At 34.2% G+C, this 17,500-nt stretch overlaps 1 protein-coding gene across 4 annotated transcripts in view; it reads left to right on the top strand.

Annotated features, from left to right (window-relative positions):
• Positions 1–17,500, top strand: part of LOC135221901 (probable G-protein coupled receptor CG31760) — a 979,933-nt gene that overhangs the window by 894,576 nt on the left and 67,857 nt on the right. The gene's annotated exons all lie outside the window — the stretch shown is intronic.

The raw sequence follows: 17,500 nt of genomic DNA, 5'->3' as shown, positions 1-17,500 counted from the left end.
CTCTCTCTCTCTCTCTCTCTCTCTCTCTCTCTCTCTCTCTCTCTCTCTCTCTCTCTCTCTCAAGTTCTTGTAACCTCATTTGATACGGAAATACTGAAAGAACGAATTAATGAGTAACTTCGAATAACGTCTCTCTCTCTCTCTCTCTCTCTCTCTCTCTCTCTCTCTCTCTCTCTCTCTCTCTGATGTTCTTGTAACTTCATTTGATACGGAATCTCTCTCTCTCTCTCTCTCTCTCTCTCTCTCTCTCTCTCTCTCTCTCTCTCTCTCTCTGAAGTTCTTGTAACTTCATTTGATACGGAAATACTGAAAGAACGAATTAAGTCTCTCTCTCTCTCTCTCTCTCTCTCTCTCTCTCTCTCTCTCTGATGTTCTTGTAACTTCATTTGATACGGAATCTCTCTCTCTCTCTCTCTCGTAGTAGCCATCTTGCTTGGTGAGACGTACCCGCGTGAAGTCACAATAATCAACAGATATCACAAGTTTAACATACGACTGGAATTTGAGAAATATCTAGAAGTGTTCGTGAACTATCGGTGATAAGATTAGTGTGAAAATAGTAGGATAAAGCGTCTTCTAAGTTAGTTTATCAAGTGTAATACTATAAATCAGAACAAGATGGCAGTAAGTTCCAACTGCGGGAAAAGGTGGCGTAATTTGGCGTGTCTAGCAGATTCGCAATACGATGAGGTAGCAGGAAGGGAACTGGCATTTCTCACCTATGAAATCAGCAACAGTCCTAACCAAAAAGATACAAAAGCATCATAGATATATTAGAAGGATATAATCCTTCAAACTGGAACAAATCTAATGAAAACATCTTGAAAATAATTGAAGAAGTTCCAAATAAAATCCAAGTGGTCAAGAGACTCATAAAGAAAATATACATAAACCAACATTCCGACAAAGAAAATGAATAAGGTGAATCTTGTGAATATCCTAATTGACGCATTAGGAAAAAGAATGCCAAAAGCATGCAAAACTGTGTAAGGTTTGGTATAGCATAGTCAATCCACAAAACCTAATCAGAAAATGTGCTGCATGCAACATTCCGACCCATCCACAGTGTGCTGAGGTAATACAAGATTTGAGAAAAGATACAAGAATTTTTTGTTCAACATGTCTATCATGGATAGACAATGTTATTAAATCAAGATTGAATGTACAAATAGTTGAGGATGAAGAAGAAGAGGAAGAGGAAGAAGAAGAAGAAGAAGAAGAGGAAAACGGAAGAGAAGTAAACAAAAATGAAATGACAGAAAAAAATAAGGAAAACAAAGAACAAGATAAAAGTATGGATGCAGAGATACTCATTGATACTACATATGAGGCAATAAAGCAGCATACCTACGAAGAAATAAATTACGATATGACAACAGAAAAGCAAATCCGAAGAGGCTCTACCCAGATCTACACAATGACGGGAAAGAGGAAAAAATAGACAAGAAAGACAAAATCTGCAACCTTTTGAAAAGAGGGAATTGCAGATTTGGAGAAAGATGTTACTACAAACATCCTAAGGTATGTCACAACTATGAAATATATGGTAAATGTGCATACTTAGATGGATATGGGGATGATTGCAGAGATCTGCATCCAAAAATATGTAAAAACCTAAAAGAAGGAAAAGGATGTAAGTTCGACAAAAAATGCAAATATATGCACCCTGTAGCCATGAATCATAATCAAATAAATAACCAACCAAGTAATAAAATCCAAAATAAGAAAGAAACAAATAAAGAGAGAAATCAAGAATATCAGGTAAAAGAGAAAAGCAAACCACCAATGAGATATGCAGAGGTGTCAGCAAAAATTTCAAAGCATCAGCTCCGAAATTCTACTCAAGAGATAATAACTGTATTTATTATGCAAGAGGATATTGCAAAACTTGCAGACGGAGAAAATTGCAGATTCAGACACAAAATGAATAATTATGATGAAGGAAGATCAAATATTATGGAAAAGTTGGATTTTTAATGTCAGAATTTCTGGAAATGAAAAAAAGAACAACATACCAGAACAGGAAAGAAGACATGGGAAAATCCTTATTACTACCAATATTAAATGAAGGAGAAAACACGCAAACCATCATAGTGATGAAATGCGCAGGTGTTTAGGTTTTTTACGAGTAACACAAAAAGAAAAAATAGAGTACTTGAGAAGCAACTAACCCAAAAATGGAAAAGAAACAAATAGATTAGCAATGAATATAAGTGAAACCTGGTACTCCCAAGAGACTGGGAATGACTGATCAAATAAAAGGGTTTCCAAAACTTCATATAGATCAGATAGAAAAAATAGGAATCAAGGGGGAACCGCAATATATGGGAAAAGACAAAAAAACAAGAAAAAATATATGAGAAATATAGTAACTCAGAATGTGAACTAATTAGGCGGTAGAATTTGAATCTGAAAAATTGATGAGAACATAGTAATATATAGACCTCCTAATACTAAAGAGTTTGACTTAATAATTAGTGAAAAATTGGATGATATATGTAGAAATCACAAGGACTGGACTATTCTCCTATCTGGTGACTTCAACTTTCCTTTCGTAGAATGGAAAGAACGAATAGGAGATTGTGGTTGTACTTATACATATAAAAAAGAGAGTAATAGTAGTGCAGAAGATAAGAGGCAATTTGAAAAGCTATTAGATATGCTACTAGAATACAACATTCAACAAATAAATCACCTGCCAACAAGAAAGGAAAATACTTTAGACCTAGTATTGTGAACGAGATGAATTATGTTAAAGAAATAATAGTTTATAATGCGAGTATTTCAGACATAATGTCATAGAATTACAGTTCATTCCAAAGCAAGTGAAAATAGAGATAGCAAGAAATGAAAAAGTGGGAAGGATATGGAAAATACAACTTCTACAGTAAAAATATAAAATGTCAGAAATAATGAAGAATTAAACAAAGATTGGGATAACATTTTCGTAAGCGATGACATAAGGGTAAATACGGAGATATTATATAAAATATTGGAGATAATAGTGGAAAAATATATACCGAAGAAGAAAAGTAAACATCATTCATGCATACCAAGAGACAGAAGAATCTTGTTCCAGAAAATCAGAAAGTGGAAAAAAGGTCTTGCAAAAGAAAAAAATGCATGGAAAGTTATAGAACTAAAAAGTAAGATAGAAAATGCAGAACAAAAGATTATACAATCAAAAGAAAATGAAAAAACGGGACTTGGAAGAAAAAACCCTATTAATATCAAGCAAACCCCAACTATTATACTCATATGCGAAGAAGATGAATAAAAGAAGAATAGAAATAGGCCCTCTGAGAATTGAAGGGAGATTAACGAATGAAAAAAGGAAATTTGCAACATACTGGCAGAACGATATAAGAGAGAATTCACCCCTAGAATAGATAATGAAGATAATGATATAGAAGTAAGGGCATGAAAATGATAGTGAATATTTAGCTGACATAGATATTAATGAAGCTGATATTGTGCAGGCTATTAATGAAATTAAAAATGGAGCTGCTGCAGGGCCTGATGGAATCCTGCTATTTTGTTAAAGAAAGTAGTTCATTCTATCGCAAAGCCACTTGCAATATTATTAAGCAAAGTGTTGATACAGGCAAGATATATGATGAGCACAATTAGCGTATATTACCCCTACTTTCAAAAGTGGATCAAGACTAGAGGCAAGTAATTATAGGCCTGTGAGTCTAACATCACATATAATGAAAGTGTATGAAAGGGTAATGAAGAAAAATATTATGAAACATTTAATAAAAAATAATTTGTTTTAATAAAGGACAACATGGTTCGTACCCGGAAAAAGTACACAAACCCAACTGTTAGTCCACCGTGAGAACATATTCAAAAATATGAAAAGCGGAAATGAAACAGATGTGGTTTATCTAGACTTTGCAAAAGCTTTTGACAAAGTAGACCATAATATATTGGCGAAGAAAATTAGAAAACACATATCGTGGATAAAGTAGGAAGATGGTTAAAAGAATTTTTGTTTTTACACAACAGAAAACAGATAGTTATTGCAACGACGAGAAATCGGATGAAGCCAAGGTAATATCCGGTGTGCCGCAAGGTACGGTGTTAGCTGCAATACTGTTTGTTATTATGATTGAAGACATAGACAGTAATGCTAAGGATTCGGTAGTGAGTAGTTTCGCTGATGACACAAGAATAAGTAGAGAAATACTTGTGATGAAGATAGGAACGCTCTACAAAGAGACCTTAACAAAGTATATGATTGGGCAGAGGTAAATAGGATTGTACTTTAACTCTGATAAATTTGAATCAAATACAAATTTATGGAGACAGAGAAGGGAAAGCTATATGCATATAGGGACCTAATAATGAGACAATCACAAATAAGGAAGCAGTTAAAGACCTTGGTGTGATGATGAATAGGAAACATGTTATGCAATGATCAAATAGCAACTCTGTTGGCAAAATGTAAAGCAAAAATGGGAATGTTGTTACGGCACTTCAAAACAAGAAAAGCTGAACACATGATTATGCTTTATAAAACATATGTTCGTAGTCCACTTGAATATTGCAATATGATATGGTACCCACACTATCAAAAGGATATTGCACAAATAGAGAGTGTACAAAGGTCCTTTACAGCTAGAATAGAAGAAGTTAAGGACCTAGACTACTGGGACAAAGACTACAATTCTTAAAATTATATAAGTCTAGAAATGAAAGGAGTAAGAGAACGATACATGATAATTCAGGCATGGAAACAGATAGAAGGAATAACAGAAAATATCATGGAACTAAAAATATCAGAAAGAGCAAGCAGAGGTAGATTAATAGTGCCCAAAAACAAATACCAGGAAAAATAAGGCAAAGCACACAGGACATTAATTCACCCTACGCACCAGCATCGATAATGCAAGCGTCTATTCAATGCGTTGCCAGCTGCATCTGAGGAATAAATATCAGGAGTGAGCGTAGATGTGTTTAAGAATAAGCTCGACAAATATCTAAACTGCATCCCAGACCATCCAAGATTGGAAGATGCAAATATACCGGAAGATGTACTAGCAACTCTCTGGTAGACATTAGAGGTGCCTCACACTGAGGGACCTGGGGCAACCCGAACAAGATGTAAGGTCTGTAAGGTCTCTCTCTCTCTCTCTCTCTCTCTCTGATGATCTTGTAACTTCATTTGATACGGAATCTCTCTCTCTCTCTCTCTCCTCTCTCTCTCTCTCTCTCTGTGATGTTCTTGTTCTGGAACTTCATTTGATACTTTGGAATCTCTCTCTCTCCTCTCTCTCTCTCTCTCTCTCTCTCTCTCTCTCTCTCTCTCTCTCCTTATTATTACCTATATTAAATGAAGGAGAAAAAACGCAAACCATCATAGAGATTAATGCGCAGGGTTTAGTTACGAGTAACTCAAAAAGAAAAATAGAGTACTTAAGAACTAAACCAAATTTAAAAGAATAGATATAATGAAATATAAGTGAACCTGGTATTCCAAGAGACTGGAATGATGATCAAATAAAAGGGTTCCAAACTTATAGATCAGATTGAAAAAATAGGAATCAAGGGGGAACCGCAATTTATGGGAAAGACAAAAAAACAAAAAAACAAGGAAAATATATGAGAAATATAGTAACTCAGAATGTGAACTAATAGCGGTAGAATTTGAATCTGACAAATTAATGAACATAGTAATATATAGACCCCCTAATACCGAAAGGTTTGACATAATAATAGAAAATTGGATGATATATGTAGAAATCACAAGGACTGGACATTCTCCTATCTGGAGACTTTAACTTTCCTTTCGTAGACTGGAAAGAACGAATAGGAGATTGTGGTGGTTGTATTTATGCATATAAAAAAGAGAGTAATAGTAGTGCAGGAGATAAGAGGCATTTCGAATAAAACTATTACATATGCTACTAGAATACAACATTCAACAAATAAATCACCTGCCAACAAGAAAGGAAAATACTTTAGACCTAGTATTTGTGAACGATGTGAATTATGTTAAAGAAATAATAGTTTATAATGCGAGTATTTCAGACCATAATGTCATAGAATTAACAGTTCATTCCAAAGCAAGTGAAAACAGAGATAAGCAAGAAATGAAAAAGTGGGAAGGATATGGAAAATACAACTTCTAAAGTAAAAATATAAAATGGTCAGAAATAAATGAACAATTAAACAAAGATTGGGATAACATTTTCGTAAGTGATGACATAAGGGTAAATACGGAGATATTATATATTAGAGAAAATAGTGGATAAATATATACCGAAGAAGAAAAGTAAACATCAGTCATGCATACCAAGAGACAGAAGGAATCTTGTTCCAGAAAATCAGAAAGTGGGAAAAAAGGTCTTGCATAAGAAAAAAAATGCATGGAAAGTTATAGAACTAAAAAGTAAGATAGAAAGTGCAGAACAAAAGATTATACAATCAAAAGAAAATGAAAAACGGGACTTGGAAGAAAAAACCCTAGTAAATATCAAGCAAAACCCCAAACTATTATACTCGTACGCGAAAAAGATGAATAAAAGAAGAATAGAAATAGGCCCTCTAAGAATTGAAGGGAGTACTTAACGAATGAAAAAAAGGAAAATGCAACATATTGGCAGAACGATATAAAGAGAGAATTCACCCCTAGAATTGATAATGAAGATAATGATATAGAAGTAAGGGACGAAAATAGTGAATATTTAGCTGACATAGATATTAATGAGGCTGATATTGTGCAGGCTATTAATGAAATTAAAAATGGAGCTGCTGCAGGTCCTGATGGTGTTCCTGCTATTTTGTTAAAGAAAGTAGTTCATTCTATCGCAAAGCCACTTGCAATATTATTAAGACAAAGTGTAGATACTGGCAAGATTTATGATGAGCATAAATTAGCATATATTACCCCTACTTTCAAAAGTGGATCAAAACTAGAGGCAAGTAAATTATAGGCCCTGTGATACATCCTGGTCTGATCTAACATCACATATTATGAAAGTGTATGAAAGGGTAATGAAGAAAAATATTATGAAACATTTAATAAAAATAATTTGGTTTAATATAGGACAACATGGTTTTGTACCCGAAAAAAGTACACAAACCCAACTGTTAGTCCACCGTGAGAACATATACAAAAATATGAAAAGCGGGAAATGAAACAGATGTGGTTTATCTAGACTTTTCAAAAGCTTTTGACAAGGTAGACCATAATATATTAGCGAAGAAAATTAGAAAACATAATATAGTGGATAAATTAGGAAGTTGGTTAAAAGAATTTTTACACAACAGAAAACAGATAGTTATTGCAAACGATGAGAAATCGGATGAAGCTAAGGTAATATCCGGTGTGCCACAAGGTACGGTGTTAGCTGCATTACTGTTTGTTATTATGATTGCAGACATAGACAGTAATGTTAAGGAACTCGGTAGTGGAGTAGTTTCGCCGATGACACAAGAATAAGTAGAGAAATTACTTGTGATGAAGATAGGAACGCGCTACAAAGAGACCTTAACAAAGTATATGATTGGGCAGAGGTAAATAGGATGGCAATTTAACTCTGATAAATTTGAATCAATAAATTATGGAGACAGAAGGAAAGCTATTTATTCATATAGGGGACCTAATAATGAGACAATCACAAATAAGGAAGCAGTTTAAACGGGTTAAAGACCTTGGTGTGATGATGAATAGGAACATGTTATGCAATGATCAAATAGCAATTCTATTGGCAAAATGTAAAGCAAAAATGGGAATGGTGTTACGGCACTTCAAAACAAGAAAAGCTGAACACATGATTATGCTTTATAAAACATATGTTCGTAGTCCACTTGAATATTGCAATATGATATGGTCATATATAGTAGTGGTGAAAAAGCGCTGGACATACCAACAGATTGCAAGCAGCCATAAATAGGGTAAAAAAATGGGCCGATAACAAGGGTTTTAAATTTTCACCGCAAAAAACAAAAGCAGTCAGATTTACAAGATCAAGAAAACAGGAATTAATTCCTACTTTATTCATAAATAATGATATAATTGAATATGATGGATCAGATAAAATTCCTGGGTGTAATACTTGATAACAAAAACTTGCATTTAAAGAACATATAGAACAACTGGCGATAAAAGTGAAAAAATCCTTAAATATAATATAAGTAATTGTGCATAATGACTGGGTTGCTGATAGAACCTCTCTGATAAAAGTATATAAGGCTATTTGTCTAAGTAAACTTGATTATGCATGTCCAAGTATATGGGTAGTGCTTCTAAAACCCTATTAACCAAAACTGGATGTCATACAAACAACTGGGTATTAGACGATGCCACTTCTGGAGCCGACAGAACTTCCCCCGTGGAAAGTCTGTATGTAGAAGCAGGAATAGCTCCCCTGAAAGTACGAAGAGAAGAAATGGGATTAAAATTATATAGCTAAAATAAATAACCTTAATGATAATCCAAACACCAAATATATGAAGAACATAACAAATAATTATGACAATAAACCAAGAGCCTCTAAACCATTGGAGAATAGATTAAAACCTGATATAGAACATCTAAAATTAAGAACAAGTAGCATATCAAAAATAACCACTCCTAAAATACCTCCGTGGAGACATGCTAAAATAGAAATCTGTGAAAAATCATTTAATAAGAAGGTAACAGATGCACAATTAAGGAGTGAATTTCTGTCACACCAGGAAAAACATAAACGGGACATTAGTATTTATACAGATGGTTCCAAGTCGAAGGAGGGGGTAGGCTATGCTGTAGTAACAAAAAATATAAAAATAAGGGAAAAAATTCCGAAAATATGCTCGATATTCACTGCAGAGATAAATGCTATATTAGAGGCTATAAAACATTCCTTTATGGTGGGAAAGGCAAACGATACCTTTGTAATATACACGGATTCTTACAGTGCTTTAGAGGCGCTAAGACAATATACAGTTTCTCATCCCGTAATTGAAGAAATAAGGGAGTGGATAGATATAATAGTAAAACGGAAATCTATAAATATAAAATTATGTTGGGTCCCTTTCCATGTGGGCATAAAGGGTAATGAAGAGGTGGATAAAGAAGCCAAAAAGGCAGTAAAAAAGGAGTCTATCAAAAAATACAAATCCCTTACAATGACTTTAAAACAACAATAAAGGAATACTGTCAGTCAAAATGGGAAAAAGAACGGCTAGAATTGAATCATAAATTAAAGAATATTAATCCATCTGTAAAACCTTGGAATAGACAACAATGTCAAAGAAGGGAAGATGTCATATTAACAAGATTAAGAATAGGATATAAATACTCAACACACAAATACTTGATGTTGCAAGGCAAGGAAAGACAGGCCCCTTACTGTGACCATTGTCGTACTCTGGTCACAGTCCGTCATCTACTAACTAAATGCAATAAATTCGAAAGAAAACGAAGATCCAACAACATATATAACATACCACATGAAGAACTATTGGGAGAAAATGCCCCACTTCAAAATATAGTAAATTATCTCAAAGAAATAAACCTGCTGTATATGATATAACACGTCTTATAATTTCATAGTTATACAGTAAGCGCTGAATAGCCTTTGCTGCCCCAGTGCTTGGTGTTGCACCTAAACTTTATAAAACCAACCAACAACCAAAAACATCATGGAGCTAAAAATATCAGAAAGAGCAAGCAGAGGTAGATTAATAGTGCCCAAAACTATACCAGGAAAAATAAGGAAAGCACACAGAACATTAATCCACTACGCACCAGCATCGATAATGCAGCGTCTATTCAATGCGTTGCCAGCTCATCTGAGGAATATATCAGGAGTGAGCGTAGATGTGTTTAAGAATAAGCTTGACAAATATCTAAGCTGCATCCTAGACCATCCAAGATTGGAAGATGCAAAATATACCGGAAGATGTGCTAGCAACTCTCTGGTAGACATTAGAGGTGCCTCACACTGAGGGACCTGGGGCAACCCGAACAAGATGTAAGGTCTGTAAGTTAAGGTAAGGTCTCTCTCTCTCTCTCTCTCTCCTGTTGTTCTTGTAACTTCATTTGATACGGGAATCTTTTCCTCTCCTCTTTCCTCTCCTCCCAGCTCGTACTCTCTCTCTCTCTCTCATGTTCTTAAAACTTCATATGATACGGACTCTCTCTCTCCTTCTCTCTCTCTCCTCCTCTCTCTCTCTCTCTTCTCTCTCTCTCTCTCTCTACCTCATCTCTCTCTCTCTCTCTCTCCTCTGATGTTCTTGTACTTCAATATGATACGGAATCTCTCTTTCTCTTCTCTCTCTCTCTCTGATGTTCTTGTAAGCTTCATTTATACAGAATCTCTCTCTCTCTCTCTCTCTCTCTCTCTCTCTCTCTTGTAACTTCATTTGATACTGAATATCTCTCTCTATCTCTCTCTCTCTGTGATGTTCTTGTAACTTCATTTGATACGGAATCTCTCTCTCTCTCTCTCTCTCTCTGATGTTCTTGTAACTTCATTTGATACGGAATCTCTCTCTCTCTCTCTTATGCAAGAGGATATTGCAGAAACGGAGAAAATTGCAGATTCAGACACAAAATGAATAATTATGATGAAGGAAGATCATATATGGAAAAGTTGGATTTTTTAATGTCAGAATTTCTGAAATGAAAAAAAGAACAACATACCGAACGGAAAGAGACATGGGAAAATCATTATTACTACCAATATTAAATGAAGGAGAAAACACGCAAACCATCATAGTGATGAATGCGCAGGGTTTAGTTACGAGTAACTCAAAAAGAAAAATAGAGTACTTAGAAGAACTAACCCAAAATGAAAAGAAAATAGATATAATGAATATAAGTGAAACCTGGTATTCCCAAAGACTGGGAATGATGATCAAATAAAAAAGGGTTCCAAACTTATAGATCAGATAGAAAAAAATAGGAATCAAGGGGGAACCGCAATATATGGGAAAGACAAAAAACAAGGACAAATATATGAGAAATATAGTAACTCAGAATGTGAACTAATAGCGGTAGAATTTGAATCTGAAAAATTGATGAACATAGTAATATATAGACCTCCTAATACTAAAGAGTTTGACTTAATAATTGAAAAATTGGATGATATATGTAGAAATCACAAGGACTGGACTATTTCTCCTATCTGGGTGACTTCAACTTTCCTTTGTAGAATGAAAGAACGAATAGGAGACTGTGGTTGTACTTATACATATAAAAAAGAGAGTAATAGTAGTGCAGAAGATAAGAGGCAATTTGAAAAGCTATTAGATATGCTACTAGAATACAACATTCAACAAATAAATCACCTGCCAACAAGAAAGGAAAATACTTTAGACCTAGTATTTGTGAACGAGATGAATTATGTTAAAGAAATAATAGTTTATAATGCGAGTATTTCAGATCATAATGTCATAGAATTAACAGTCATTCCAAAGCAAGTGAAAATAGAGATAAGCAAGAAATGAAAAAGTGGGAAGGATATGGAAAATACAACTTCTACAGTAAAAATATAAAATGGTCAGAAATTAATGAAGAATTAAACAAAGATTGGGATAACATTTTCGTAAGTGATGACATAAGGGTAAATACGGAGATATTATATAAAATATTGGAGAAAATAGTGGATAAATATATACCGAAGAAGAAAAGTAAACATCATTCATGCATACCAAGAGACAGAAGGATCTTGTTCAGAGAATCAGAAAGTGGAAAAAAGGTCTTGCAAAAGAAAAAAAATGCATTGAAAGTTATAGAACTAAAAAGTAAGATAGGAAATGCAGAACAAAAGATTATACAATCAAAAGAAAATGAAAAACGGGACTTGGAAGAAAAAACCCTATTAAATATCAAGCAAAACCCCAAACTATTATACTCATATGCGAAGAAGATGAATAAAAGAAGAATAGAAATAGACCCTCTGAGAATTGAAGGGAGATTAACGAATGAAAAAAGGAAATTTGCAACATACTGGCAGAACGATATAAGAGAGAATTCACCCCTAGAATAGATAATGAAGATAATGATATAGAAGTAAGGGACGAAAATAGTGAATATTTAGCTGACATAGAAATTAATGAAGCTGATATTGTGCAGGCAATTAATGAAATTAAAAATGGAGCTGCTGCAGGGCCGGATGGAGTCCCTGCTATTTTGTTAAGGAAAGTGGTTCATTCTATCGCAAAGCCACTTGCAATATTATTAAGACAAAGTGTAGATACAGGCAAGATTTATGATGAGCACAAAATTAGTATATATCACCCCTACTTTCAAAAGTGGATCAAGACTAGAGGCAAGTAATTATAGGCCTGTGAGTCTAACATCACATATTATGAAAGTGTATGAAAGGGTAATGAAGAAAAATATTATGAAACATTTAATAAAAAATAATTGGTTTAATATAGGACAACGCGGTTTCGTACCCGGAAAAAGTACACAAACCCAACTGTTAGTCCACCGTGAGAACATATTCAAAAATATGAAAAGCGGAAATGAAACAGATGTGGTTTATCTAGACTTTGCAAAGCTTTTGACAAAGTAGACCATAATATATTAGCAAAGAAAATTAGAAAACACAATATCGTAGATAAAGTAGGAAGATGGTTAAAAGAATTTTTACACAACAGAAAACATAGTTATTGCAAACGATGAGAAATCGGATGAAACCAAGGTAATATCCGGTGTGCCACAAGGTACGGTGCTAGCTGCAATATTGTTTGTTATTATGATTGAAGACATAGACAGTAATGTTAAGGATTCGGTAGTGAGTAGTTTCGCTGATGACACAAGAATAAGTAGAGAAAATTACTTGTGATGAAGATAGGAACGCTCTACAAAGAGACCTTAACAAAGTATATGATTGGGCAGAGGTAAATAGGATGGTATTTAACTCTGATAAATTTGAATCAATAAATTATGGAGACAGAGAAGGAAAGCTATATGCATATAGGGGACCTAATAATGAGACAATCACAAATAAGGAAGCAGTTAAAGACCTTGGTGTGATGATGAATAGGAACATGTTATGCAATGATCAAATAGCCATTCTGTTGGCAAAATGTAAAGCAAAAATGGGAATGTTGTTACGGCACTTCAAAACAAGAAAAGCTGAACACATGATTATGCTTTATAAAACATATGTTCGTAGTCCACTTGAATATTGCAATATGATATGGTACCCACACTATCAAAAGGATATTGCACAAATAGAGAGTGTACAAAGGTCCTTTACAGCTAGAATAGAAGAAGTTAAGGACCTAGACTACTGGGAAAGACTACAATCCTTAAAATTATATAGTCTAAAGGAGAAGAGAAACGCTACATGATAATTCAGGCATGGAAACAGAATAGAAGGAATAACAGAAAATATCATGGAACTAAAAATATCAGAAAGAGCAAGCAGAGGTAGATTAATAGTGCCCAAACTATACCAGGAAAAATAAGGAAAGCACACAGAACATTAATCCACTACGCACCAGCTCGATAATGCAGCGTCTATTCAATGCGTTGCCAGCTCATCTGAGGAATATATCAGGAGTGAGCGTAGATGTGTTTAAGAATAAGCTCGACAAATATCTAAACTGCATCCCAGACCATCCAAGATTGGAAGATGCAAAATATACCGGAAGATGTACTAGCAACTCTCTGGTAGACATTAGAGGTGCCTCACACTGAGGGACCTGGGGCAACCCGAACGAACTGTAAGGTCTGTAAGGTAAGGTAAGGTCTCTCTCTCTCTCTCTCTCTCTCTCTCTCTCTCTGATGTTCTTGTAACTTCATTTGATACGGAATCTCTCTCTCTCTCTCTCTCTCTCTCTCTCTCTCTCTCTCATCTCTCTTCTGATGTTCTTGTAACTTCATTTTTTTTTTGATACTGAATATCTCTATCTCTCTCTCTCTGTGATGTTTCTTGTAAAACTTCATTTGATACGGAAATCCTCTCTCTCTCTCTCTCTCTCTCTCTCTCTCTCTCTCTCTCTCTCTCTCAGACTCAATTTGTAACATTTCTCACGCCCTGCCGTACTTGATACTTTTGAAAATAGTGGGTATCGGGCCTCGATGTGACGCTTCTCTTACGATTCTGCTGCAAGATCGTAAATTCGTCACGCGTAACGGGATAGTTTAATTTGAGTGGCCCACTTTTCGCATATAAGAAGAAAATGGACATAATATTAGCTGTTGAATTTCCATGATAGTCTGGAAGAATGCCCATCATGATGCAACTAGTGCGAGATTTCAGTGACTGTGATTTTGGACGAATGAATTTTTAACGGAATTCGAACAGGTTTTTTTAAATTTATTTTTCATTTTTAGTTAATTTATATTCCAAATGTACGAATATGTGAGAAAGATGTGTGTTGATTTTACATATTTGAATTTTCTTGTCAGTATAAGTTTTTAATAATGGCAGTATTTTTTTATGAAAGTTTTTATGAAAATTTATTCAGCTGTAGGTGCTATAACCTTACTGAAATGGCTTTATTTATTCATTCGTTCCTTAATCTGATTCATATATTCCTGTTGTTAAACCAATCGCTTTTATTATATGCTCAGTCTCACGTGATTTTTTTTTCAATGTATCATAGGGCAGTTCTTCCTCTAATGGGCTCTCAATTTTTAACTTCGTAGATTTCATTAGAATAGAAGGGTGGAGTATACTGGACTTCGAGTCTCTTTTCGGATTTCATAATATTTCTGGCAAAATGTTTTGCCTCTGATCCTCCCTGGCGAAGGGATGGATTCTTGTAGTAATGTTATCAGTCATTGCCGAACTACGAATGAACAACTAATGTTGGAAACTTTCACCTACAAAAAGTTACCGGAGACGATACTCCATAACACAAAGGCTGTGTTTGAAGCATCCGCTCTAATGATGTGTCAATTTTGCACATCATATGTGTAGGTACGTCTGATGTAACGAACATTGCACAATATAAAGTTATTGATCGTACACTTTAATGTCCCATGCTGAATTTAAGAGAATCAGAAAATAACTTATTTAGGATATTGCAGAGACGATAAGTGTAAAAGGAGTCCTTAGATGTCATTCTGAAATGTTTTGTTGTGCACCTCTATTTCTAAGACTGAAAGTGTAAAATAATGTACCGCCCCGACGTACTAGCACATTTGGTGCGAGAATTGTAATCCAAAGGCTGTAGGCCCCAAGGTATTGAAATTAATTAGAACAATAATCCATGTAATTAGCGCGTCGGCGCTTCTACTACCACTGTGTGAGAGCCTAACATGCTGCACTAGCAACGGCTGCAGTGGTGCGTATACATATATATGTATACACATACCTAAAATGATAGTATACGTGTTCATGTATTTATTATATTTCTTGCTATACTATAATTATAGATACATAGCATTGCAGCAGTAGAGCGATGTCGTATATGTTCAATATCGCTCTATTACTGTCGTCTCTATTAGATTTAGAAGTTTAATAAATATTGCTCACTTTGTTTAGTCATTGTACGTCACTGATGCGTACACGACAAATTAAATTTGGCAAAATCGTTCTTATTTCCAAATTGTTCTAGACCTCTTTGGTCGAATACGTAATCGGTGAATATATAAGTAAATAGGAATGCTTTGTTTGTGAACATAAGTGAAAGAGATGACAATTTTGCATTTTTGTTGTTTATTCGTAAGTACAGTGAAACAAATGTCAGCATTTAAGAAAACATACTTAACTGGTGCAAAGTATATGGCAATCAACAATAGTGATAATACAGCAAGTGTGCAAAGCCTGATCTTGTTAGAAAGTCATAATTGTGATAAGACCAGTGCAAGTATTTAAGAAAGTAGAGGACAGCAGACGCAAATGCAGCTTGTTAACTAATTGAACAGTACAAAGTTATTTATTATAATAGTGATAATAAAACCAAGATTAGGTATACATTTCCTGAAGGATGATAAAAGATCTTGACCATAACCAAAAACAAACAAATGTGTATCTTCCCCACAGAAAACATAGGCAAATTTGTTTGAAGGAGTTCCCAAAATTGGACATGATATTCATTGTCATTATTTGGGTCATCGATTGCCTCATACTGCTCTTAAAGTATTTCACTTATACATTTATGTCTTGAGTAGAATTCCTTAGTATATTCTGCGGTAATATTGGAAATTTTAAGAGACACTGATTTGCTGTCTTGCTTTTTTCGACAGTAAGGAGGGTCAACGCATTTCCAGTCGACGCTTATCACTGGTTTTCTTCCTTCAGGGTTGGAGTAATTACACTGGAAAAAGTAAATTACAATTACAATCACTTAAAAAATGTAAATTACAATTACAATTGTAATTAAATTTGGAAATAGCAATTACAGTACAATTACAATTACTAACAACATATACAATTACAATGACTGTTACAGTTACAATTACTTAACAACATATTCAGTTACAATGACTGTTACAATTACAATTACTTAGCAACATATTCAATTACAATGACTGTTACAATTACAATTACTTAACAACATATTCAATTACAATGAGTTACAATTACAAGGGATATGGATGCGTGAGTAAACGCTAATCTTTGGCTCAGGAAACGGTGTATTGAGGGGAGCAAATTTAATTTCCAGAAGTGTAAATGATAGAGGAGCAGAGGTAAAATCAAAACAGTATTTATTAGCACTAGTTGGAAAACACTTGGATTATGCCGCTCAGTTCTGGTCACCTTACAATAGGATGAAGATAGATTCACTTGAATCAATACAATTGAATTACAAATTACATCTTTCTGTAATTAGTTAAATTACAGTTACTTACAGCAATTTCATTTTCAATTACAATTACACAATGTAATAAAATACATTTCGGTTAAATTATGATTACAATTACTCCAACCCCACTTGACAGCTTACTCGGAAACTGAAACTTCTCCCATTATGAAATATTTGTTCTATGGGAAATCAGAGCGAGAATTCTTTTCATTTGATGGTAAAGTTAGCACCATGCATTTTAATACCTCGGTAAGCTAAGGATACTCCTATTAATTCCCCAGTTTAGAAGGTAATATCCCTGAGTTTAGCAGACGATCAAGTTCATTTGCCTTCTCCCCTATCTCATTAACATCCATTTATCATTTTGCTTCATATTCTTTCATAGCTGTTTATAAAATGAAAAAGAAAAGGATGAAACCTAATCACATGAGTAAATAAAATTAAGTTGACTCATTTGATAAGATTTCTCATGTTCACTGAATATTTATGTTTTGCTTCAATAAGTTTTTAGCTTTTATTATTTCAAAATTTCTATGCATATTCTGGGTTAAGAGTATTATGTATAAACTTTAAGTTCAAAAGAAATGATAATACTAGACAGATAAGCAACGGTGTCGGACAAGAAGTTTGCAACTGTACAAATCATCTGCTCGTCTATTATACGCTTTAGATATGATCTCGGTTGTGTAATCAATATTTGTCTAATGTCACCATCTTTTGCTGTTTGGATATTTCATCCATAAAAGTATAATTATTCATGAGAACACAAAAGACGTATTATAGGATCTTA

The sequence above is a fragment of the Macrobrachium nipponense genome, chromosome 3, assembly GCF_015104395.2.
Source record: "Macrobrachium nipponense isolate FS-2020 chromosome 3, ASM1510439v2, whole genome shotgun sequence".
In the NCBI taxonomy this organism is placed as follows: Eukaryota; Metazoa; Arthropoda; class Malacostraca; order Decapoda; family Palaemonidae; genus Macrobrachium; species Macrobrachium nipponense.
Note: the sequence above shows the minus strand (reverse complement) of the source record. Positions and strands in the feature narration are given on the sequence as shown.